Here is a 27,492-nt window from a genome sequence, read left to right on the forward strand (position 1 = left end):
TTAAATTTCAGCTCCTCCTCTCATTCTGGTTCAGGTGTTTAAGAGTAGAATTTCATATTTTGATCGTAATAAAATACCTACTACGAACATGATGCAAGAAAGCACAGACCCCCCACCTTATGCTTTAAAGAGTTCTCCTAGAAAGAGAAGTGTAGCTAGAGTTTTTCAGTCCTGCCCTGGCCCACGGTCAGGACAAATCTCTCTCACCCACCAGTCCCACAGCCGCTCAGACCCAACTGAGTAAACACACAGAGACTTATATCGCTTACAAACTGTGTGGCTGTAGCAGGCTTCTTGTAATCTAATTCTTATATCTTACATTAACCCATTTCTATTAATCTATAAGTTGCCACATGGTTTACTGGTATCTTTTACATGTTGCTTGTCATGGCGGCAGCTGGCAGTGTCTCTCCACCTCAGCCTTCCTGTTCCCAGAATTCTCTTCTCTGCTTGTCCCACCTATACTTCCTGCCTGGCTACTGGCCAATCAGTGTTTTATTTATACAGAGCAAGATCCACAGCAGAGAAGGGATGTATTAGGAAGTGACACCAGATGGTACTGAAAGGGGAGAGGGGAAGCAAAGCGGCAGGCAAGTGCCGCTTGGACTTGAGAGTGTGATTACTTATCACAAGTGTACCTAGTAAGGAAGGTGGTGTCTGGAGAGGTGGCTCCCATCACAGAGCCTAGTCTAGAGACAGGATCCCACCCCAAGAAGTGTCTCTTCTCATTCCTACCCATTCCTTGAGACCATCAAATTTTCCTGAGCAATAAACATCCACAGATTCTGAACCTCAAATGAAGTTTCTCTGAATCTTACTGCTGTATTTTTCTCTTTTCTTTTCTTCTTTTTTTTCCTGGTTCCCCGAATCTTTTACATATTCCAGAAGTAACATCCCAGGTATATTTTAAATGTCTTTTTTATTTTGCTTTATTTTTCCATCCATTGTGATCCCCATACTGTAGCTTCAAGCCCTGTCCCTGGTGCTTTATTTCATTATATCTCATATGCTGAGTAAGTGGATTTAAGTAAGTCCGCACAGTGAGCCATTTATTTCAGAATAAAACCTGCTCATGTTTTCTTAGGAAGAAGGGCCAAGTGATTTTCTGGACCTGTATTTCCCCTCTAGGTGGTATTGTGTTCAAGCCACCAATGATAGTGGTTTCCCTTTTTGTGGGAAAAAGCAAGTTTTTAATAATCCTACAACATCATGAGGATTGTTTTTAATACAATGTTTTTATTGATTCTTGAGAATTTCATACATTCATACAGTGATAATATTTACTCCCCATCCCCTCTTCTAAATCCTCCCAGATCCATCCTCAACACTCACCTTCCCTACCCTCCCAAATTCATGATCTCTCTCTCTCTCTCTCTCTCTCTCTCTCTCTCTCTCTCTCTCTCTCTCTCAACCTACTAAGTTAAAAAAAAAGTGATGGGTGTTGGTGTCGCACTCCTTTAACCCCAGCATTCAGGAGGCAGAGACAAATGGCAGATCTCTGTGACTTTGAGGCCAGCCTGGTCTACAGAATGAGTTCCAGGACAGGCTCCAAAGCTACACAGAGAAACCCTGTCTTAAAACAACAATGACAACAACTCCCCCACCCCGAAAAGCAATCAACAAAGTCTGAGGGACCAAAAGAACCAGTATATACAGGGACTATAATATAATATAATATAATATAATATAATATAATATAATATAATATAAAATGGTCATTTTTATATTTTCTGACTTTAATTTTAATTTTAAAATTTATATTTATTTTATGTGTATGGGTTCTTTGCTTGCATGTATGTCTGTACAGCACTTGCATGCCTGCAGAAACCAGAGTAGTCCTTGGAAGCCCTGGAACTAGAGTTATAAATAGATGTGAGAATCAGACCCAGTCCCTTCAGAGGAGCAGCCAGTGCTCTCAACCACTGAGCCACCTCTCTAGTACCTACTTTTCATTATTAATTAACATGAAAAAATATTATTTCAATACGCCATTTTCAAGAAAAATTTTGTTTAGTTGATTCTCCTCCAGTCTCATCTCTTCTACCCTCCCTTCCTACCTGGTATACTTCAGAGTCTCCGTTTTACTTTTATATCACATGTGCCCTTTAGCTCCTTCTACTAAGCACCTTTTTTTTTCACTCTCATTTGTCTACCAGTGTTTTGGTGCTTCAGGCACATTTATACCCATTTATAGTCATACATATATACATTACAGACATAGGAGAAGACAACATGCAGTTTTTACCTTTCATTGTTTGGGTTACCTTGTTTAATATAATACTTTCTGGATTCATCTATGTGCCTACAATTTTCATGATTTCATTTCTTACACCAAGTAGAATTTCACTGTGTGTATGTACTGGATTTCTATTTTCTATTCATCTGTTGATGGGCATCTAAGCTGGTTCTAGCTCCTTGGTATTATGGATATAACAGAAACAAACAGATGCAGAAACATCTCTGTGACAGCATATGGAGCCTTTGGAGTAGGTGCCCAGGAATGGTATAGCTGGATGATATAGTAGTTCTACTTTTAATTTTTTGAGAAACATTCATACTAGTTTCCATAGTAGTTGTATTGATTTACTGTACCACCACTAGTGAATACAGATTCCTCTTTCTCTGAATCCTTGCTAACATTTGTTATCTGTTTTCTTGATGATAGCTATTCTTACTGGAATGAGATGAAATTGCAAAGTAATTTTAATTTGCATTCCTGATGACTAGTGTGGTAGTTTGAATGAAAATGGCCCCATAGGCTCATATATTTCAATGCTTGGTCCCCAGTGACTGGAACAGTTTGGAAAGGATTAGGAGGTGTGGCCTTTTTAGAGTGGGTATGGTCTTGTAAGAGAAGGAGTGTTACTTGGAGTGGACTTTGAGCTTTCCAAAGCCCATGTTAGCCCAGTTTCTCTCTCTCTCTCTCTCTCTCTCTCTCTCTCTCTCTCTCTCCCTCCCTCCCTCCCGGCTGCCTAGAATCAGGATGTAAAGATCTCAACTATTGTTTCAACTCCCATGTGTATCTGTTTTCTGTGATGATGTAAAACTATAAGCAAGCTCCCAATTAGATGTTTTCTTTTATAAAAGTTTCCTTGGTCATGGTGGCTTTTCACAGCAATAGAATAATAATTAAGAAAAAATTAGTATCATGAGTGGAGTTTTACTGTGTCAGACCTGATTATGCTGCTTTTTGGAGGCACATGGAAGATTTGGGGATTTAGAGTAGAATATTATCTGAATTCTTTAAGTAGTGCTTAATGGGCCATAGTAGTAGGAGCATGGAAGAAAGTAATGCTGAGGGCAATTTGGACTACAGAAGCCTGGCTCAAGAGGTTTCAGAGGGAAAGAATATTAGGAAGTAGCCTAGAGAACATCTTATGATACTTTGGCAAAGAATGTGGCTGCTTTTTACACTTGTCCTAAGCATCTACCTAAGACTAAATTAAAGACAGCCTAGTAGTGACTGTGTCATGTAGTACTTAGTGATCATCCTTATGCAGATCTACAATGAAAAGGAGCAATATCATGTGAAGAGAAACATAAAATATACAGTTTGAGAAGAAAATGGGCACCGGGAAACATAAGGTTGGATCCAAGTCCTGTGCTCCAGGAGATAAAAAGTTTAAAGAAAGACCTGATTCAAAATGGAATAAAGGGAGTGGTGCTGCTCTTAGGGTAAGATCTCACCCAACTAAACTCCCAACTTGTAAAAAGGAATTAAAGGAAAGTTCAAGCAGTAAAGGAAACCAACAAAACCAGAAAGCTTATGCAGATGTAACTTAAGGAAGGAACCAGGTTCCAGCCCTAGAAAGCAGCAGAATTTGGGCAGCTTTGACCATGTGGTCCAGGATTTAAGGATACTAGCCTGAAGAGTTGTGAAATTGTCCTCCATGGTTAAGGAAAATCATCAAGGCAAGGCATGTGGTAGGGGAGTCCCTTCATAGAGGCTCAGAGAAGCCATTTTTTTTTCAAGCTGTAAATTAAAGTAAATCCTGGCTTGCACTGCAGACTCCAAGATGTTGGAGATGCCAGAATCATGAGATATCTGCCACGGACAGCTGCAAACAGGGTGTGGAGCCAAACAAGAGAGAGGAGTGTTTTGTGGTCAACATAGCTGGAAGGAGTGGGAGACCTGAAGAATGCTCTGACATCAGACGAGAAGATGCAGCATTTGGAGTTTTCCCTGCTAGATTTCATTCCTGCCTTAGTCCAGTATTTCCTCACTATACTCCCTTTTCTCTCTTTTGGAATGGTAATGTCTATTCTGTGCCTTTGTATGTTGGAAGTATGTGATTTGCCTTTTGCTTCTGTTTTTACAGGGGTTACAGTTAAGAGATTGGCTTGAATCTCAGAAAAATCTTTGGACTTTGAAACAGTTTTAAGACTCAAAGACTATGGGGAGTTTTAAATGCATTTTGCTTTATCATATAAATGCAAGCCTATGGGACCAGCAAGTGGAATGTGGTGGTTTAAATGAGAATGCTCACATAGGCTTGTATATTTGAATTTCTAGTTCCCATTTGGTGGGACTGTTTGACAAGGGTTAGGAGATGTGTCCTTGTTGGAGTAAGTGTGTCCTTGTAGGAGAAGGTATGTCACCAGGGGTGGGCTTTTAGATTTCAAAAGCCCATGCCAGGCCCAGTCTCTCAGTCTCTGCCCAATGCCTCTGAATCAGGTTGTAAAGTTCTCAGCTACTGCTCCAGCATCCATACTTGTATACTTCCTACCATGATGACCATGGAGTAACCTCTAAACCTGTAAGCAAGTCCTCAATTTCTTTTGTGAAAGTTGCCTTGCACAGGAGACTACTTCCTGAATATGACACCAGTAGCACAGACACTAAGATCACCTATTAATAAATGGGACCTCCTGAAAAATTAAAAGCTTCTATAAGGCAAAGGACATGATCACTAAGACAAAACAGCAGCCTACAGAATGAGAAAAGATCTTCACCAACCCCACATCTGACAGAGGGCTGATCTCTAAAATATATAAAGAACTCAAGAAACTAGACACCAAAATACCAAATAATCCAATCAAAAACTGGAGTACAGATCTAAACAGAGAATTCTCAACAGAAGAATCTCAAATGGTCAAAAGACATCTAAGGAATTGCTCAACATTCTTAGCCATCAGGAAAATGCAAATCATAATGACTCTGAGATACCATCTTACACGTGTCAGAATGGCTAAGATCAAAAACACTGATGACAGCTTACTTTGAAAAGGATGTGGAGTAAAGGGAACACTCCTCCACTGTTGGTGGGAGTGCAAACTTGTACAGCCACTTTGGAAATCAATATATCAGTTTCTCAGAAAATTGGCAATCAATCTACCTCAAGACCAGCAATACTACTCTTGGGCATATACCCAAAGGATACTCAATCGTACCACAAGGACAGTTGGTCAACTATGTTCATAGCAGTGTTATTCATAATAGCAAGAACCTGGAAATAACCTAGATGCCCCTCAACTGCAGAATGAAAAGAAAATGTGGTACATTTATACAATGGAGTATTGCTCATCAGTAAAAAATTACATCAAGAAATTTGCAGAAAAATGGATGGAACTAGAAAAAAATCATCCTGAGTAAGGTAACCCAAACCCAGAATGATAAACATGGTATGTACTCATTCATAAGTGGATATTAGATGTAAAGCAAAGGATAACCAGGCTACAGTACACAGCCCCCAGAGAAGCTAGGTAACAAGAAGGACCCTAAGAGGGATATATGGGAAGGGGAAATAGATGAGATTTCCTGGGAAACTGGGGACAGATGTGGGGAGGGAATGGTGGATGGGAACATGAGGGACCGGAATGGTCCAGTTAGGGGAAGAGACACAGAGGGAGAACAATGAAAGAGATATCTTGATAGAGGGGGCCATTATGAGGATAGGGAGAAACCTGGTGCCAGGGAAACTCCCAGGAATTCACAAGGATGACTCCAGCTAAGACTCCTAGCAAACAGAGAGGGTGCCTGAACTGGCCTTCTCCTATAATCAGATTAGTGACTGTCCTAATTGTCATCACAGAACTTTTATCCAGTAACTGATGGAAGCAGATGCAGAGATCCACAGCTAAACACTGGGCCTCGCTTGGGAAGTACAGTTGAAGAGAGAGGGGAAGGATTATATGAACAAGGGGGGTGGGTCAAGATCATGGCAGGGAAATCCGCAAAGACAGCAGACCCAAGCTCTTTGGAGCTCACGGATTTTAGACTGACAGCTGGGGAGCCTGCATGGAATTTACTTAGACCCTCTGCATGTGGATGGCAGTTGTGTAGCTTGGTCTGTTTGTGGGGTCCCTAGCAGTCCCTGGCATATGAGCTGGCTTTTTGGAACCTATTCCTTAAGGTAGGATGCCTATCTCAGCCTTGATGTAGTGGGGAGGAGCTTGGTTCTGTCTCAATTTGATAAGCTATGCTTTGTTGACTCCCATAGGAGGCCTTGCCTTTTCTGAGGAGTAAATGGGGGGGGGGTGATTAGAAAGGAGGTGGAAGAGGGAATGGGAGGAAAGGAGAGATGGGAAACTGTGGTTGGTATGTAAAATAAATTTAAAAATTAATAAAAAAATAAAAATTACAATTAAGTGAAAACTAAAAAAAAAAGGAAAAGAGAGAGAGAGATGCTTTGGTCATGATGTCTCTTCACAGCAATAGAACAATAACTAAGACAGCCTGAGATGTTGGGCATTTTAAAAAACACTTAATGGCCATTTGTGTTTCTTCTTTTAAGAAAGAAGATATTTGAGATGCATGGTATGCAGAAATGGCAGTCAAAAGTAATTTCCTTTGAGAAGATTCAAAGACTGGGCTTGATAGACAAGGTAAGCTGTGTAAGCTGACCACCAAAATTATATTTAAATGACTGCGGAAAAACAGTGCTGAAGGGGCAAATGAGGATATAATAATGTCTCCTCAAAAATATCAAAAAGGTAGGAATTATTTTTCAAATAATAACCAGATATTCTAAAGTTCATGAGTAAAATATCTGAAATGAAATTTTATGAGGGCTCAACATACGTTTGAACTTCTAACAAAAACAATCGCAAACAAGACAAAACAATAGAGACTGCGAACTCAAGAGAAGAGAAGAAAGGCGAAGAGCAGTGACTGAAGTCTTGGCAGAAACTTGGGATCTAAGTCCACAAATACGTATGAGTACAAAACAAGGGGATTAAGAAACAGAAAAAAAAAAAAGGATCAAAAAGACTAAAATTTCTCCCAAATTTTATTATAAAATTTAATCCATTCGCTACTGGACAAAAATCAGAGGTCAGTGAATCATGAGGCGGTGCTGGGGTGTGTGTAGCCCCAGCAGATAGATCTATGTCACAGCACCTGCACATGTGGCTCAGGGAGAATCACAGAAGATGGTGCCGAAAGGTTAGAAGAGCCTGAGTACCGGAGAGCCTGCAATGAAATAGTCTTTCTTAGAAATGGCGAAATAAACAAGACAGGAAGAGTAGCAGAATCAATGTTCACGTTAAAGTGGAAGGGGGAAACTTTTGTGGGGTCTCACCCACAGACAAAGAACTTCAGCCAACTACAGACTGCTGAGAGAAAGAATTAGCCTCTCCTAAGGAGTCATCAGCCTTGAAATCACATACACACAATCAGCAAACATGAACTCATCAGGCTTTATTTATTTATATTTGTGTGTACACATATTCATGCATATAGCATATAACCAAAGACAAAGAGATCACCAGTTTGAGATTGGGGGGACGCATGAGAGGGGTTCAAAGGAAAGAACTTGGCGGGGAGTCCTGAGGGGAGAAAGGGAGTAGGGAAATAATGTAATTCTCTTACAATTAAAAAATAAAACTTCTAAAAATTGAGAAATTCAAGTTGAAATGGACACAGAAATATTCACATGCATCTCAGTAAAACATTAAAAAAATGAGAAAAGGAACTTTTGAAGAGAAAAATGTGAGGGCAGCAACTTAAAGGGTGTTCCAATAATATTTATAGCTCTTTTCCCATCAAAACATATGAACTCTAGAGGCACTGTGGTGTTTTGAATAATAATGCCCCCCCCATAGGTTCATATATCTAAATGCTTAGAGAGTGATGCTGTTTGAAAGGATTAGGAAGTGTGGTCTTGTAGGAAGAAGTGTGTCACTGGGGGTGGGCTTTGGGGTTTCAGAAGCCCAAGCCAGGCCCAGCTGATCTCTCTTCCTGCTGCCTACAGATTGGGATGTAGAGCTCTTAGGTTCTTCTCTAGCACCATGCTTCCTGCCATGATGATAATGGGCTAATATCCCGAAACTATAAGCCAGCCCCAATTAAATGTTTTCCTTTATAAGAGTTGCCACAGTCATGGTGTCTCAATGAACAGCAGTGGAACACTGACAAAGTCAGGCAAGATAATTTTAAAGTGTTGAAAACCAAATAAACAAGAGCATCCAAAAAATTTGAAAAGCACCACCACAAACACTAAGACAAGCAGAACTGGAACTTTTCCCTCCAGATATCTTTACACATAAAGATTGATAGAAGAACACTGAAATTCAGGAAATAAAACCATACATTTATGGTCAGTCAACTGTTAAAATAGGTGACAAAAGTTTGCCTATGGGCTAGAAAATTTGCATACACTGCTCTTTCAGAAGATCTAACTTTGATTCCTAGCACCCACACTGGCATCTCACTACCACCTGTAACTCTAGCTACAGGGAATTTGATACCACTGACTTCCTAGGGCATCTATACACACTTTTACATACCCCCCCACATATATAATTAAAAATAGTTAGATCTAAAAAGGAATTGTTAATTTATCAAGGAACAATAATCTTTTAAAAAATACCATAGGGTGAATATAAAAGAATAAAATTGACTTCCTTGAGTGTAGCTAGAGTTTTCCTGCCTGGCCCACGGTCAGGGCAAATCTCTCTCACCCACAAGCCCCACAGCCACTCAGACCCGACCAAGTAAACACAGAGACTTATATTGCTTACAAACTGTATGGCCGTGGCAGGCTTCTTGCTAACTGTTCTTACAGCTTAAATTAATCCATTTCTATTCACCTATACCTTGCCACGTGGCTTGTGGCTTACCGGTACTTTACATCTTCCTTGTCCTGATGGCGGCTGGCAGTGTCTCCTTCACCCAGCTTCCTGTTCTCTCAATTCTCCTCTCTGTTAGTCCCGCCTATACTTCCTGCCTGGCCACTGACCAATCAGTGATTTATTTATTGACCAATCAACAACACATTTGACATACAGACCATCCCACAGCACTTGAGAAATTAGCTCAAAATGGATTAAGAATCTGAGAAGTTTAAACAATAAACTTCAAAGGAAAAAAATCTTCGTGACTTTGTTGCACCATATGATCTTGGTTCTCCTGGAACTTTATTGCTAAATAGACACATACCACTGCTCTTTATGGAGTTCCTGGTCTAAGGGAGTGAAAAAAAAAATCTCTTTGTAAGAGTATCTGGTCTCAACTGGAACATTACTTCCGTTTTAGGAAATGTAAATAATCTTTGTTTTGTTTGGCTTGAGAATTAAAATTGGCTGAATACTCAACTTTACCCTTGTTACTATGCTAGTTGGATTATTTTGTCAGGTAAAAGGAAGATTATTGACCTTGGAGGTTTATGTTAGAGCTCCCTCTTGTTACAGAACTAAGGTGAATATGGCTCTCTTCTAGCCTCAGAATTGTAAAAGGGCAGGCACATGGTCAAGGACCAGCATCCTGATGTTCCCTTTTTGAAACTAGTGACTAAGAAAAGGCACAGGGGTATCTGAAAGTCATATTAATCATATTAATTGTGAAATATGATTCAATACATTCTTTTGCTGTGTTTCCACTGCTCAATCAGCCAAATGCTTGCTTTTCAAGAATTAAAAAATAAGTAAGCTTCTGGCCATTTATATATTTCATAAAACGATTACTGAAAAATAGGGACAAAGTAAAATTAGCAATATTAAACCTCATGTTAATTCTACAACTTATAAACATGGTGAAAGTTATGACTTCTTGTCCAGGATTGTTTGGGTAATCCTAGGTATTTTGTGCTTCCATATGAATTTTTGAGATTTTTTTTTTGCAATTTCTACAAAGAAGTAGGCTGTAATTTTAACTGATAGTGTCTGCATTACATCTACAAACTGCTTTTGGTAGAATATCCATTTTCACAGTATTAATCCTACCATGCATTTACAGACTCCTGATTTTTGACAGGGAAGTCAAAAACACTTATCAGAGTAAAAGTAGCCTCTTGAACAAATGGTGCAGGTCAAACTGAACAGCTACATGCAGAAGAATAAAACTAGATCCTTGTATTTCACCCTGCTCAGGACTGAAGTCCAAATTGATCAAGGATATCAACATTAAGACCAATTATTATGAATCTGTTAGAGGACAATGTAGGGAATGTGCTTCAACTTACAGACATAGTCAAGGTCTTTCTGAACAGTACCACATTAGTGAAGGAATTAAGGCTAGCAACTGAGAAAGGGGGCCTCATGAAACTAAAGAACTTACGAACAGCAAAGGACATTGTCGTTTGTGTGAAGAATTATAGAACAAGAAACAGTCTACTAGCTACACATCTGACAGGGGTTGGTATCTAGAATATACAAATATACAAATAACTCAAAAAACTAAACTCCAAGTGTCCACGTTTGCTTTCTTTGGTGTGATAAAACTGACCAAAACCAATTTGGAGTGGAAAAGGTTTATTTCCCTTTGCAGGTTACAGTCAATCCTTGGAGGAAGCCAAAGCTGGAACTGGAACAGGAAGCTCTATGCAGGAACTGGAACAGATATCAGAGAGGAATATTGCTTGCTGGCTTGCTCTTCAGGTTCATGTTCAGCTATGTTATACCACTCAAGACTGCCTGCCCAGGGGTGACACTGCCCACAGTAGGTTGGGTCTTTCCACATCAATCATAATCAGGAAAATATCCCACAGATTTGCCTGCAGGCCATTCTGTGGGAGGCATTTTTTCAACTGAGATATCCTCTTCCCAGATGACTCTAACTTGTGTGAAGTTGCCAAAAATCTAGCCAGCACACAATGAAAACAAACAACTCACTTAAAATTGGGGTGTGGGGCTAGATAGCTGTCAAAAGAAGGAATACAAATGGCTGAGAATTCTTTTTCTAAGTTCAATATCTTTAGCAATCAAGGAAATGAAAAATAAAACTACCTTAAGATTTTATCTTACCTAGTCAGAATGGTTAAGATATATATAACATTTAATTTTAAAATATATTAAATATATACCAAATTAAATATATTAAATAAATCAATTGATTTGAAATAATACTGAAAAATTAAAATAAATTAAATATAAATAAATGTGTTTATTTAATATACATATTAAAAAGGACAACAAATGCAGGCATAGCTGTGGATAAAGCTAAAACAGTTACCCACACCATTGGTCAGAGTACAAACTGGAACAGTCACTATGGGAATCAGTGTGGAGGTTCTTCAAAAGGCTAGAAATAGATCTACCACACAGTCCAACTACTGTGCCCTTGAGCATATATCTAAAGGAGACCACATCTGACTGCAGAAATACCTACTAATCCGTCTTCATTTCTGCTCTATTAACAAAACCCAGGAACTAGAAACATCTTAGGTGCCCGTCAACTGATAAGTGAATGGATAGTGAACATATGGGTGTCTAGGGAGCAGAGGAAGCCCTAAGTGAGTGAAGTCCTCAGTGAATGTACAGTTTGGCATGAACATGGTCTTTTGAAGACTCCAAGGCCAACTGGCCCATGGTAAATTGACAAAGCCATTACCCATAAGGACCAGGCTCCAGAGGAATGACAAAGCCCAAGTATGAGTGTTCATGAAAGATTGATCAGTGTGTGTGCAAAGACTAGCAACTGTAGCTTCCTTCTCCCCAGAGGCTCACTGCCTGATGTTACTCTGCTGCAGAGATCTCCTACAGAGACGAGTGAACCCCTCCTATTGTGCTATACCTAATAAACACACTGAGGCTCTGAGTTACATGAGTTAAAGAATCTACCTGATTCAAGGTTCAATATATGAGTCTGTATGTCTGTTCTTTCTTCATTCCCCTGCTAATCTAGCCAGGGTTCTAGGACACAAACCACTGAGGAAGTGCCAGTTGTACTTATGCATACTATTATTATTCATATGTAGTGAAAAATTAAATTATAAAAGTTGCAGGTAAATGGATGTAACTGCAAATATTCATCCAAACTGAGGTAACTCAGAGCCAGAAAGGTAAATGTTACGTTTCATTTATTTATTTATTTATTTATTTTAAATTAATTAATGTATTTAGTATCCTGACCACAGTTTCTCCTACCTCGTCTCCTCCCATCCCCTCTCCTCCTATCCACACCCCCTCAATCCAGTCCTCCTCTGTTCAGAAAGGGGCAGGTCTCCTGTGGGTATCAACAAAGCGTGGAATATCAAGTTTCAGTAAGACTAAGCACCTCCCTTTGTATTTAGACTGGGCAGGGCAATCCAGTATGAGGAATAGTTTCCTAAGAGTCAGCCAAAGCATTAGGGACAGCCCCTGCTCCCATTGTTAGGAGTCCCACAAATAGACCAAGCTACGCAACTGTCACATATATGTAGAGGACTTAGATTGGTCCCATGCAGGCTCTCTGGTTGTAGGTTCAGACTCTGTGAGTTCCTATGAACCAGATTAGTTGTTTCTGTGGTTTTTCTTGTGATGTCGTTGACCCCTCTTGCTTCTACAAGTCTTCCTCCCTCTCTTTGGCAGGATACCCCAAACATGGCCTAATGTTTGGCTGTGGGTTTCTGTATCTGTTTCCATCAGTTATTGGATGAAGGCTCTCTGATAACAACTGGGGTAGTCAACGATCTGATCACAAGAGATAGTCAGTTCAGGCTATATATCCACTATTACTAGGAGTCTTAGTTTGGGTCATCTTTGTAGATTCATGGGAGTTTCCCTTGCATCAGATTTCTACCTGACCCCCAAAACTCCCCCTTTTCCAGTCATCTCTTTCAGTACTTTCCCCCTCCACCCACCTCCACCCGAATCCTTCAAGTTCCCATCCCCACCTGACCCAAGTCTACCCAGGGGATCCATGTGTCTCCCTACTTGGGCCCTCCTTGTTACCTATCTTTTCTGGGTCTGTGTATTATAGCATGGTTATCCTCTACTTTATAGTTAATATCCACTTATGATTGAGTGCATACCATGTTTGTCTTTCTGGGTTTGGGTTACCTTACTCAGGATGATTTTTTTCTAGTTCCATCCATTTGCCTGCAAATTTCATAATATCATAGTTTTTAACAGTTGAGTAATCTAGATTGGTCAACTAGATTGTTTCCGGGTTCTAGCTATTACAAAGAAAGCTGCTATGAACATAGCTGAGCAAGTATACTTGTGGTATGATTGCGCATCCTTTGGATATATGCTTAAGAGTCGCGTCACTGGGTCTTGAGGTAGATTCATTCCCAATTTTCTGAGAAACAGTCATATTGATTTCCAAAGTGGCTGTACCAGCAATGGAGGAGTGTTCCCCTTCTTCCACATCCTCTCCAGCATGAGATGTCATTGTGGGTTTTTGTTGTTGTTTTTTCAAGACAGGGTTTCTCTGTGTTGTTTTGGTGCCTATGCTATATCTTGCTCTGTAGACAAGGCTGGCCTTGAACTCACAGAGATCTGCCTGGCTCTGCCTCCTGAGTGCTGGGATTAAAGGTGTGTGCCACCACTGCCCGGCTCATTTGTGTTTTTGATCTAAAGATCTCCCATGCTCGTAAATCAGTAGGATTAACATAGTAAAAATGGCCATTTTACCAAAAGCAATCTACAGATTCAACACAATCTCCATCAAAATTCCAACACAATTCTTTATAGACCTTGAAAGAACAACACTCAACTTCATTTAGAAAAAACAAAAAACCCAGGATACCTACAACAATCCTGTACAATAAAAGAACTTCTGGAGGTATCACCATCCTTGATCCCAAGCTCTACTACAGACCCATAATAATAAAAACAGCATGGTATTGGCATAAAAACAGACACATTGATCAATGGAGTCAAATTGAAGATCCAGTCATAAATCCACACACATGTGGACACTTGATTTTTGACAATGAAGCCAAAAATTCTACAATGGAGAAAATAAAGCATCTTCAACAAATGGTTGCCGGGCGGTGGTGGCGCACGCCTTTAATCCCAGCACTCGGGAGGCAGAGCCAGGCGGATCTCTGTGAGTTCGAGGCCAGCCTGGGCTACCAAGTGAGTTCCAGGAGAGGTGCAAAGCTACACAGAGAAACCCTGTCTCGAAAAACCAAAAAAAAAAAAAAAAAAAAAGATACAAAAAAAACAAAAAAAACAAAACAAATGGTGCTGGCATAACTGGATTTTGGCATGTATAAGAATGCAAATAGATCCATTCTATTACCCTGCACAAAACTGAAGTCCAAGTAGATCAAAAATCAAATCCAGTTACACTGAACCTGATAGAAGAGAAAGTGGGGAATAGCCTTGGCTGCATTGGAACAAGAGACAACTTCCTGAATAGAACATCAATAGCATAGACAATAAGATTCAAAATTAATAAATGGGACCTCATGAAACTGAAAAGCTTCTGTAAAGCAAAGGAAACTGTCAATAGGACAAAATTGCAGCCTACAAAATGGGAAAAGATCTTTATCAACCCCACGTCCGACAGAGGGATGATATCCAAAATATGTAAAGAACTCAAGAAACTAGGCATAAAAAACCACAAACAATCCAATTAAAAATGGGGTACAGATCTAAACAAAGAATTCTCAACAAGAGAATCTCAAATAGTAGAAAAACACTTAAAGAAATGTTCAACATCCTTAGCCATCAGGGAAATGTCAATCAAAACTCTGAGATTCCATCTTACACTTGTCAGAATGGTTAAGATCAAAACCAGGCATGTTTCTTCTTATATGTAGGTTCTAACTTTGAATATTTCTATATGTGTACCTAGACTGGAAAATCCATAGAAGGCAGGAAACAACTAACTAAAGTGGGAGGTGATTTCAAGGGAAAAGGGATAGAATTTAGGTGATACAAAGGGAGAATGGCTAATAATGTATCATTAAAGGTTTTAATGGGCTGGGGAATGAGAGGACCAGGTAGAGGAGGAAACATGGTGGGATGAGGGGTTAAAACTAATGTTAAAGTCATTTTGAAAAAAATACGGAAATGTACATTGAAAAACCTTCCTAAAATATACTCATGTACATACATAAAAGGAGTTTAAATGAATACCTGATAACAGGGAACACTGCCTTTTTCAGACACCATAAGCTGTCAAATAAAAAATCCCAGTACCAGGAATGGGTTATCTCTTTTTAAGTTGTTGGTTAGTGTAGACCACAGAACACACCCCTCCCCACAAATGGCAGGATGCTGCCATTGCTCTTGGATACCCTCCATGGTATGAGGTTATTGAAACGTCAAAAGACTGGATATGCCTGCATTATCCTAGACCAAAACCCCTTTATTCTGGAGTGGACTCTGTTGTTAGCATGTGAGACACATGTCCTGCTGCCACATGGTCATGTGATGGGTGATGACTGGGTGCTTCTCAAATTTCCTATTCTATAAAGTCCAGGCAGCAACTCCAAACACAGAATGTGAAAAAGGATGATGTGTGGGAGCCCATTCTCAGGTTCCTCGTGGCTTTACCCAGCAGGTCCACATAGAGGATGATTAGACCACGGGCCTGAGTGCAGGTGTCTGGGATGGTCTGCACTTGGCTGTGCTGGAGGAGGAGGTCTTTTGCTCCACCCCTTGGTGTCTCTATAAAAACCCTGGGGCAGAGACAGTCAGGGCCCATTGGAAAAGGTTCCAGGCCCTCTCGAGGCTATCCTTTATTTTCTATCTGTTTATCTCCGTGATATTCTCCACAATAAATCCTTCTATCTAGTATTTCCTGCTGCTCGCACTCAAGAAAACTCTGGGGAACTGTGGGGGTGGTGGGTAAACGCCCCACAATGATGGGCAAGGGGAAGAGGCTGGTCAGGCTACTCTATGATATATGCAATAGCAGCTTTCAGGTGCCTAACCTTGAATCAATCTATTTATAAATCAACATTATTGACCTGGATTACTCCATCATGAGTTAAGTGTTAAAAATGAATGACTGCATTTTTACCTGAGTTAAAAAAAACACTATCTGCTAGAATATGGGAGATATAAGCTGACTGATAATTTATTTGTCAAACATGCAAAATACCAAATTCTGTCAGAAATATCAACAAATTGGCATGTCAGACACACCAGTTGTAACCCCTTCACCCAGGACTGCAAAAGAAGGCATCCCCAAGTATGGCAGACACACTAACAAGTCACTTGTGGGTACTCACTATGAGCTTTGTCCAGGTCTCCAGTTTCCAACTCAGATACATATTCTGCCCATGACATTCAGCTCACTTAAAATTGACCCTGGAAATGACTTGCCTCTGGGAAATACCTTTGACATCTCTGCCTATACAGCTCAGTGCCTGCAGTTTATAGGACTTCTCCTTTTTTCAGATTATAATTTAACAATATTTCTCCCTTCCCTTTCTTCTTTACAAGCCCTCCCATATAACCCTCCCAGCTCTTTCAAATTCACGACTTCCCCCCAATGAACTCTCTCTCTCTCTCTCTCTCTCTCTCTCTCTCTCTCTCTCTCTCTCTCTCTCTCTCTCTCTCTGTCTCTCTGTCTCTGTCTCTCTGTCTCTGTCTCTGTCTCTGTCTCTGTCTCTGTCTCTCTCTCTCTCTCTCTCTCTCTCTCTCTCTCTCTCTCTCTCTCTCTCTGTGTGTGTGTGTGTGTGTGTGTGTGTGTGTGTGTCCTAAATATGCCGTATTAGGTCCCTATAATGCTACCTGTAGATATGTTTTCTGGACTGACTATTGGGTACTGGACAACCAATTGGTGTGCTCTCCCCTGGAGAAGACATTTCTCCTGATCCTAGCTTTACTCAGTTTTCTATAGTTATTTGTGTAGGGTTGAGGCCTCGTGGGTTTTTCTGTCCAGTTTGGCATGTTCATTGGTGTCATCCTTGTTCAGCTCATGTTTGGGCAATCATGTTGCTGAGAATTTATGGGAGTGGCTTCTGATATTACTAGGAGACACAATTATACTGCAAACTTCCTGATCCTTTGGCTCTTACGATTGTCTGTTCCCCTTTTACACAATGTCCTCTGAGCCTTAGGTGTTTTGTAGATGTATCTATTGGTACTGGGATCCACACCTTTCCATTTTGATTGGTGGTTGTCTATAGTGGTCTGTGTTGCAAAGAGAAGTTTTCTTGATGAGGGGTAAAGATTACACTTACCTGTGGGTAGAGGACAAATGTTTATAGATTGTTGTTAGTGATTATGCTTGTTTAGTAAATCGGTGATTGTAGATTCTCCTCCAATAACCACGACTTCACTAGCACTGAGTAGTTAGTAGGTTTCCAGGACCAGACATAGTCTCCCTCTTGTTGAGAAGATCTTAAGTACAATTAGAGAGCTGTTGGGTACCACCAAAGCATGCATGACACTACTGTACTCTTAGGGTGATTGTGGCATGCTGCTTGTTGATGTGGTTCATAGGTGTCATACGTACGTGACACTTTTGGTTTCCTCTCTCCCGTGGAAGCTTGCAAGATGCTTTCTGGGACCATGTAAGGTAGAACACTTGCAGAGGAAGTGTTCAGGTTAGCTCTAGCTCAGGAGTATTTGGGCCCTGTGTCCAAAGTGCATGGGGTTTTCAGCAATAGGGACTTATATTATACCTCTGGGGCATAACCAAGGTCAACAGCAATAGGTTGTATGTTTTGGAAGTCTCTTGAACAATCCTGAACACCTGAAAAGAGCACTTCTCCTGTCTGGTATTGGGGTTTGTGTTAGGTGGTCTTTGCCTTTTGGGGGAATAATGTCAGCCCAAATTAGGAAAGTTCACAAAAACTATATATGTATACTTATACGAAGATTTTGTTTTTGTTTTTGTTTTTGTTTTTTGTTTTTTTTAGTAAATAGTTAATGGTATGATTCCTGTGGCTTTCTCAGACTCCTTATTGTTCTTTTACCCACCTCCCTCCTGTCTTTATCTCCCTCTTCCTTCCCTAAAGGGGCCCCTTTTCCCATTTATTCCCATCAGATCACTCGTATCCTGCTATTCCTCTCTCTGTCATCTCTATTTCTCCCTGGCCCCTCTGTCTTGGAAATGGTTCTGTTTTACTTTCCTGGTTTCTTTAGTTACTACAGGCTATGTTCTCACATCTGTAGATTTGGAGCTAGGTTCCTCCAGTTAGAGAAAGCATATAGTGTTTGTCATCGGTCTTCTCATCTGATCCTCTATAGACTTCTCCGTGCTGGTTTCAGCTGTCCACCTCAGACTTCAGGATTATTCCTCCTTACTCTGAGTCCTCTTCAACCAATTTTTAACTGCTCTGTAATGTACACATCCATAAAAGCACACACACACACACACACACACACACACACACACACACACACGGTGTGAAGGGTAATGTCTGATGTGAGAGGTAGTATCAGTTAATAGTAGCGATGAAGAATGGAATCAAAGAACTGTAATTACCATGACTAGCCATTAAATAAAATTATCGTTAATTATTAATGGTAAATTGCAGCTAAAGAAACTAACATAGATTGTGAATTTATTGTTTTTCAGCAAGTTCTGACATCGTAGAAAGACACAAATATATCTGCCTATAGTTCTGAAATCATTACAGAAGGTCTTCAAGGTTTTTACATATGTCCCATCATCTTGTCATCAGGAGTGAGTATGTGTATGTATGTGCATGGTGTTGATGTGATACCCAGGACGAGCTTATCCATCAGGTTGACTGAGATGTAGATGATAAATGATCAGCAAGTTTGGAACCTCAAAATGTTTGGTCTACTTGCTTTATTTGCATAATGTCAATGGTTTCAATTCATAATGCAATTTGTATCATCTTAAACATTGGCTTCCTGAGTGTCTTGTTATCAAAATCTGGGCACTGACATGAGTGAGATCTAGAATCATGAGCCAAATTAGAAGTGAGGTGTGTGTCCCATGTTCTAAAGTTTTAGGAATAACTAATCATTTTTTTTTTGCAAATGGTTTTGACTATGTTCATCTGTGTAGCCTAAATCACTGAAATCACATTATAACAGAAAAATATTTTATAATGATGATATTAATGAAAGATAAATTTGAATGAAGCTTTTATATATTTATGAGGCTGTCTTATCTAGAATACACATAACAGAACAATCATCAAATATAATTTAAACTGTTTGTAGCCATACGTTGATCAGTGACAGGAATATGTTCTGAGAACTGTCATCAGGTTATTTTGGTCACTGTGTCAGTATTATAGAGCAGTATTTCACACTTCACACCTAGCCTAGATGGTGTAACATTTTACTTCTAGACTACAAGCCTGTGCAACACATTACTGTTCTGAATACTGCAGGCACTTTTAGCATGTTGAATATTCATGTGCCTAAATATAAATCATAAATTAAGAATGAGTGGGGCATGCAGAACTGGAAGGAACTCTTGGTGAGGCAGCGAATGGCAAGTGAGTGTGAAGACTGCGGGTGCTTTGAGAGCACCGTAGACTCAATAACGACCTTCACTTGACCATTCTAAACTGAAAAACAAAACAAAACTTTCTTTAGTTGTAAATTAACCTTAGCTTATTATAACTTGATTAAATTACAAACATTTAAATAATTTTTAACTTCTTGTTTTATCATGACGTTTAACTGAAAATGGACCAAATACAACTATATTACTTTCTTTCTTACTCTGTATTTTCCATGTAATTTAAAAATTATTTTAGTTTTGTAATTCTTTTGTTAAAAATTGTGACACAAGGCTACACAGAGAAAACCTGTCTCAAAAAAGAAAAAAAAAAAGTAATAATGTGACAGAAGCCCCGCCTGGTAGAACATGCTACAAGCTCAGTACATGGGGGGAGGATTGTGAGTATGGGGCTAACCTGCATTACATAGTGAGTTTCCATCTAGCCTGGGCTATGCTATATTACTGTCACAGAAAACCAACCATACAAACAAGCAAACAAAAAGCTGCAAAAAACCAAGACACAAACACAACAGCACCAAAATCATCAATACCCCTGTCATCCACGTCCACATCCTGTCCCACTGGGAGTCATTGAAGACATCAGTGTGTGGAGCTGTCACCTCCTATGGCTACAGCACCCTCTTCTGGATCCCCCTGAATCTGCTGAGGTTCATCTTGAGGAGCAGTCCCTTTTCAGAATGGTTTACTCCTGTTTTCATCATAGACTCCTTTGTAAGCATAAAAGACCCCAAGAACATTTCTCTCTGCTGATGAAAATCTTTCTGCCTTTAGTTGAACATTTCCAAATGTTTTAAGGACCTTCAAAGCCCTCAGTGTGGACTTTTTTTGGAGTTATTCTTTTTCTTCTGCAACTGTCTTTTCTCTTTTGTTTTCCTCAGCTACAGTCTTCTGATCTAGTTGTAGCAACCCCTTATCTGTCCAGTTTTCAACACTCTTCCCTGTCATCTACATTCACACCCAGCAAAATTGTTTTCTGTCTCAATCACAGCTTAGTTGATTTCTGCAACCTCCTTATTCTTGGCAAATCCTTTGAAGTCATGGATGAACCTCTTCTTCCAGATGCCACTCACACACTCCTTGCTGACATCACCTCAACCCTAACAAGTTCCTATATGCAGATATGATGGTGTAATCCTTCCATAACTGTGCCAGTGTCTTCCCAGTCCTTTGCAGAAACAGTGTAGGCCAGCGTCCTTACAGGGTTGTGAGTGCAACACCCTAGTGTAGTTCCTTCATCTATTAATGGAATTGAAGAACTTGGGTTTGGAGGTAGAACTACAACTTTAATATTATGATGAAGATTGCCTGTGGAAGGAGCTCCTGTGACAGCATTATCAATAATAAGAAAAATTTTTAAAGTTTTCATATTCTCCAGATGATACTTTGCCATTGCATTGGCTAGTTACTCGGTAATGTACCTTGGAAGAGGGATTCAGCCATTCCTGATGTCTTGTTTCTGAGGTGTACTGAGTATGTGCTTAGTGACATATTTGAAGGGGCTATAGCTTTCACTGTGCTAGATCACAAAGGATTTCTTGTATCCTACAGCACCTCCCTGAAGCTGGACTGTGATCCTTTCCTTACAAACCTGGCATTAACTTGCCCTGTTTACAGGTGAAAGTTCAGAATTAGATCAGTTTCACTCATGTTGAGAAGTTGTGCTGACAGGAAGCAAGATTTCTCATCCGCCTTAACATCATCATTTTGGTAAAAATTACATTTTAATTTGTTTTACCAAATTAATGAGTTGATCATTTAAACAGATCTAGAAAATACTTAGCAACCATTGCCTTTTTCAAAAATTTAAAAATACATGTATATGATAAACACTTCATGAAAATTTTTTAACAGCCAAAGCCAACAAAATTATAAGGTCATTGTTAGAACTGCTAGATGCCTTTAAATTGCTGAACTATAGATGAAGGTAATTCTTTTCTTCACGTATTCATTCATTTTTCATAAGTTAGTGTATGGTGCATTCTCTGTCCAGCATCAACAACTTTTTGTGTTTTAAAACATTTTAATATTAAAAGTAATATATTTCATTATGACATCTTCATATGAATGGTCAATATACTTTATTCTCATTTGTTCCTCTGCTACGTCATGTGGTGAATGGTTTCTTGAACCATTTAAACCTCCTAGACATAGCAGTAAATTAAACATCTTAGTCAGGTCCTGCCATTTATTTATTTGTTTGTTTGTTTGTTAACACCAGGAACATGTGACTTTGATTCTGATGTCATGGTACTAAGAAGGATGCACTTTTGTATATGGTCTTCAACTCAAGTCATTAGAAGGCCTATCTTATCAGTTACGTTTTTTTTTCTTTAATTGTCAATCTTCTAAATTAAATAAACTTTCATCACCTTGTCCTTGTTCTTCAAGGTCATAGGTATGATGGGAGTGGACATGCCTGAGCAGCAGGCAACACTATCACTAGTTATTCTTGTTAGTCTTTTGTGACTTTTAGTTTTGTCTCCAAGACAACTACCTAATGTGGCCTCTTACTGTTTTTTTCAGAGGAAGACATTTCCCAGCACCCACATGGTGACTCGCAATCATCTGTAACTAAAGTTCCAGCAGATCTGGTGTAATCACAACCATCTGTGACTATAGCTCCTGCAGATCCAGTGTAATCTCAACCATCTGTAACTACAGTTCAGGCAGATCTGGTGAAATCACAACTATCTGTAACTAACAGTTCCAACAGATCTGGTGCTCTCTTCTGATTTTGGCAGGTACCAGTCATGCACTTGGTATATATGTATACATGTAGGCAAAACACATAAAATAGATTTTCAAAAATTTGTCAGTGAAAGACTTACAAACTGAACTCACAAATGCATAAAAAAGACTATACACTCTGAGCAAGTAGGCTTCATCTTAAAGATGCAGATATAGTTCACACTACATAAATTGATAAAAGAATCCATGATCTCAAAGGCAGAAACTATGTGATCATCTAATTAGATACAGAAAACCCTTTTGACAAAATCCAAAATCTTTTAATAAGAAAAGTCCTGAGGAATCCAGGGATGTGGTATAGGTATAAAAAAGGACTTTTAGAATAGGATTCCATTTGCCTATGAATAAGGCCAACAATTGACAAGTGGGACTTCATAAAACTAAAAAGCTTCTGCACAGCTAAAGAAGCAAACAGGTGAAGAGGAAGCCCACAGAAGGGGAGAGAATTCTTTTCATCTATACAACTGACAGAAGATTAATAAAAAAGGGAACTCAAAAAAACAGTCAAAAAGAAAAAAGAAAAGAAAAGAAAACAACAACAATAATAAAACCCTAATGATTTATTAGAAAAATGGGCCCGGGAAAAAGAGCTAAGAGATATCTTTAAAAATGTTCACCATCCTTAGAAATTATGGAAATGCAATAAAAACATCAGTGATTTCATCTTACCACAGCATGGTAAGGATGAACAAAACAACTGACAACAGATGCTGGAAGGAGTGTCAGAGGAAGGGAACCCTTACTACTGTTGGTGGTATTGCAAACTGATGTAGCTACTATGGAAATCAATGTGGAGAATTCTCAAGAGGCTGAAAACAAATCTACCATATTACCCAGTTATACTACTCCTGAGCATATGCCCAGAGGACTTCACATCTGACTCTACAGATATTTGCTTAACCATGTTCACTGACACTCTATTCACAATAGCAAGGACATAGAAACAACCTAAATACCCTGCAAATGATGAATGGATAACGAAAATGTGGTTCATATCTATTATGGTATGCTATTCAGCTAAAAGAAAAATGAAGTCATGAACTTTGCAGGTAAATGATGGAATCAGAAAAGTTCATATTGAATGAGGTAACCTAGACACAGATACATCTTATGTTCTCTCATCTGAGACTCCTAGCTCCAAATACTCAGATGTGAGTACATGCCCTGGAGTAAATGCAGAAACCAGGAAAGTAAAAAGGAACCATTGCTAGGGTGTGGGGATGGGAGAGCAACAGAGAGGTGAATAGTAGTATAAAAGTGATGTGATGGGGAAAATGTGAAAATGTAAGGGATCTAATTAGGGATCAGGGAGGGAGGTAAATACAGAAGAAGAGAGATGGGGGTATGATGGTAAAATAACGGTAAGAATGTCTGAAGCAGTCATAAAGAATCATACTATTAACTATTTATCAAAAAATCTATAGCATGTAAATCTGAGTATACAGACAGGCACATATATAGTTTAAATAAATTTTCTCACCTAGGCTCACATTATTTTCCCCAAGAGCCAAAGACCACCTAACAAAAACCCTAAATGCCAGGCATGAGAAGTCCTCTTTTGAGTTGTTGGTCAGGCTTGTCCAAGAGACTCCTCAAACATACAGCTTACAGCTATTGCCTTGGCAGCCCACCAGAGGTAGAAGGCGAGTCCCTGCTGTTCAAGACACCATTCAGAAACAGAGCCCAGAGGCCCCTGAGCTGTACCTGACCTGCATCTCCTCCCTGAGGACTAGCTTTCATGGTACTCAAAAGCTCTCTGCAAGCCTCCGAAGTATGGAAGTAACCAACAGTTCTACACAGTTATGATGCTGAAGAAACACAAAAACAAGCAGCATGGCACAGGAAACCTAAGGATGCAGTAGTAGCGTTGGTACCCTGGTGGTAACATGAGAGCCAAAGTTACACTTTAAGTTTTAATTACTATGCCCTCGAGGTCCATGAAACAAAAATGCCTCTGATCTGCAAGCCCCTTGTCAAGGACTGATAGTTTCTGAAATGCTAGAGGCTATTGTGTATGGGAGATAACAAGCCACATGTTTTCTCTCCTCTAAACAAGTTTGTTTGACCCCATCTGCACTGGATGTGCTTGATCACATGTTGGCAGGAAGTATGTCAGGATGTATGCTTGTCCCTGATTGGACCTGATGGGAAATGCAATTAATTATGGGTTTCCCTTCTTAAGACCTTGCAAAACTTGATTCTGGGCCATTTCCTAGGAACCTGAGTATGCACCTGGCCAGAGTCCATCTACCTGGCTGGCATTTAATTAAAGCTTGCTTCAAATTTGGCTTCAGATTGTGGTAGTGGTCTTATTCTCTATCGGTGGGATTAACAGTAACCAACAGCTCTCTAATTGCATTTAAGATCTGCTCAACAAGAAGAAAATTATGCCTGACAGAAACCTAGACAACCACCCAAGTCTAGTGATGTCATGGATCTTGGAGGAGAACCGAAAATTACTACTTTACTAAACAAGCATAATCCCCAACTACTCTCTAAATATGTATTCTTATACCCACAGATAAGCATAGTCTTCACCCCTCGCCAAGGGAGCTTCTCTTTGCAATAGACAGAGACCACTAAAGAAAACCAGAAACAGTCCAAGTTCAGAGTTGTGAAGCCTATTCCCAATGAATACATTTACAACACAGTTCCTGTACTCCAAGGCTCAGGGATCATTGTTGAAGAAGGGGAAGGGAAGACTGTAAGAACTAGAGAGGAACAGGGAGTTCTCTGTGAGGCTGTGTTTTCTAAGAGGATCAGAAGCTCTATCTAAAAAGTCTCACCAATGTGACCTCCTAAGCATGAGTTGAACAAGGACAACAACAGTGGACACATTCACATGGATGGAGTAAAGCCCACGAGGCCTCAATCCTAAACAACGAATTACAGGCAACTAAGGAGTGTGGAGAGTAAGTAGAACAAATAGTCTTCCCCAGAAAAGAGCATACCAATGGTAAGAAGCTGAGAGAACAGGAAGCAAAGGAGAGGGGGAGAGGGAGGGAGAGACGGAGGGAGAGGGAGAGAACAGTGCTTCAAACAAGTGATGTTTGTAATCATGTAGCACTCAGGTAAATCGCCCACATACCATGTATTTATGGTACAGGAATGAACCATGCACATACAAACTGAACAGACCTTGTCCTAGTCCTTAAAACATAAAACAGGCACGGACATTGACAAATAATAAGAGCACATGTATAGTCACAATGATTTTAGAAAAATCTAAAAAGCTATAAAACTTTCAATTCAAAGACACAACACTCACTCCAAAGAGGATAAGATGTAATTTATCGTGCAGTTAAATATTAGTGACCATGGCCTGGGAACACAGATTCAGGTCACCTCAAATTCATGTCCCAGTGAGGAGACAGTTTCATGAAATTTGTATAGTAACAGACAAAGGATCATCATCAATCAAGGCATGTGGAAATATCAGGCAGGCAGACTACAGCAAAGCAAGGAAACCTGTGCTGTGGCCTCAGATGTTGCCAGGAAACATTGGGTGGTTGAAGCTAGTGGTCTGTTAATACATTGCAAAAGGTTTCACCGGTTAGTCACAGGATATTAGGTCAAGCACAGAGGTGGGAACGGAATGGTTATTAAGGGAATTAAAGATGGCCCAGTGTAAATTATAACCAGGCCCTGGATTTACAACATTCCAACCTCTCCACAGTCATTGGCCTGATCAGTTAGTTGGCCTTGCAGGAGGCTCAGTGGCAGGTGTAATTCTCCCCTAGAAACTTTCATTTTTAATAATACTATGCAAAGGTGTTAAATGACCAATGCCTTAGAATTTTAAATTGAAAAATCTCTACTGGGTATTTTCTTTATAAAGAAGGGATGAAGAAACAAAGTGGTGAAAGGTACTTAGCATCATGTTTGAGTTGATTAAGATTCGGAATCACAGATCTGCCCACAGATCCACTTCGGCCACTTGTCTCCCAGCTGTTGACAAGGTTTTGATAGTCTGTGGAGCCATTGAGTGGTGGGGGTTGGCTGCTGGATGAACCTCAATGTTGGAACATAGTCCATGAATGAAGTGTGTGAGGAGATTTCTGAGTACTTGTAAGAAAATTCCAAGTAAACAAGACAAGCGTCTTGTAACCTCTGTTCCTTCACAACATGGGTTTGTTCTTGGAATGTGATTTCATGTCCCTCCTACGTGTAGTAAATAGGAGTGGGTTTTGCTTTGGATTATCCATTATCTACTATTATTATTTAGATGATGTATGCAAGCACAGGTTGTCCTTGTGACTGTATTTGGCTTAAACTAATGCAACCTTGCCCTCATGATTGTATAAGCCCAAACTCATGTGACCTTGCCCTTGTGACTATAAACAACATGAGCTCAAGTGAACTTGCCTCACATGACCTTACTTGACACTCAGAATATAAATTGTTCAATGCCCTGAATAAAGTTGACTATTACAAGAGACTTTAGTCCACTTAATTTTTAGGCTCCACTCTCCCAGGTTAACGTCACCAAATAGAGGGGAAGAACTCACTAGGAGCCTGGCTTTGAATGTTATGCCTACCCCTTGCTTCAGGCTGTGCTCTCTGCTCCCCAGGCCACTACCATGTGACAGTTCCTGCTTCATGTCACCATCACCTCAGACTGGACTATCTACTATGTATTTCCAGATATAATGGAGTGAAACTATGAAATCATAAGCAAAAATAAATATTTCCTTCTTTAAATTGTGTGTCAGGCATTTTGGGCATAGTGACACTGAAGTAATAATATACTAGGTATCATAGTGGAGTTATAAGGAATATTAGATAAAAACCCAGATTAGCACAAAAACTAGGCTGCACAGTAGACAGGTAAAGAACTTTTTACTGGAACCATGAAGTGTGTGGTCCAACCTCACCTACAGAAAGTCAGGTACCATGCTGTGCTCATGGTAAGGAGACATCTGTCAGCACCGAAGGGGAAGGAAGTGCTTTAGGAGACCAGCTTCTGTGTAGACAAAGGTCAGAAACTGGTATCTGTGAATGGGCAGATCAGAGGACAGGTGGACATAGCTGTACAGTCAAGTTCTTGGATGTATAACTGTTTCCCATTCATGTTTAGTTAAATCTTGTGACTGGAATGGGATATGGAGGAAAAAGATATCCTATACTTCATAACTTACTATGTCACATGAGAGATTAATGAAGTTCCCAGTATTGTAGAATCCTAGCAT

This window comes from Peromyscus eremicus, chromosome 6 (genome assembly GCF_949786415.1).
Source record: "Peromyscus eremicus chromosome 6, PerEre_H2_v1, whole genome shotgun sequence".
Taxonomy (NCBI): Eukaryota; Metazoa; Chordata; class Mammalia; order Rodentia; family Cricetidae; genus Peromyscus; species Peromyscus eremicus.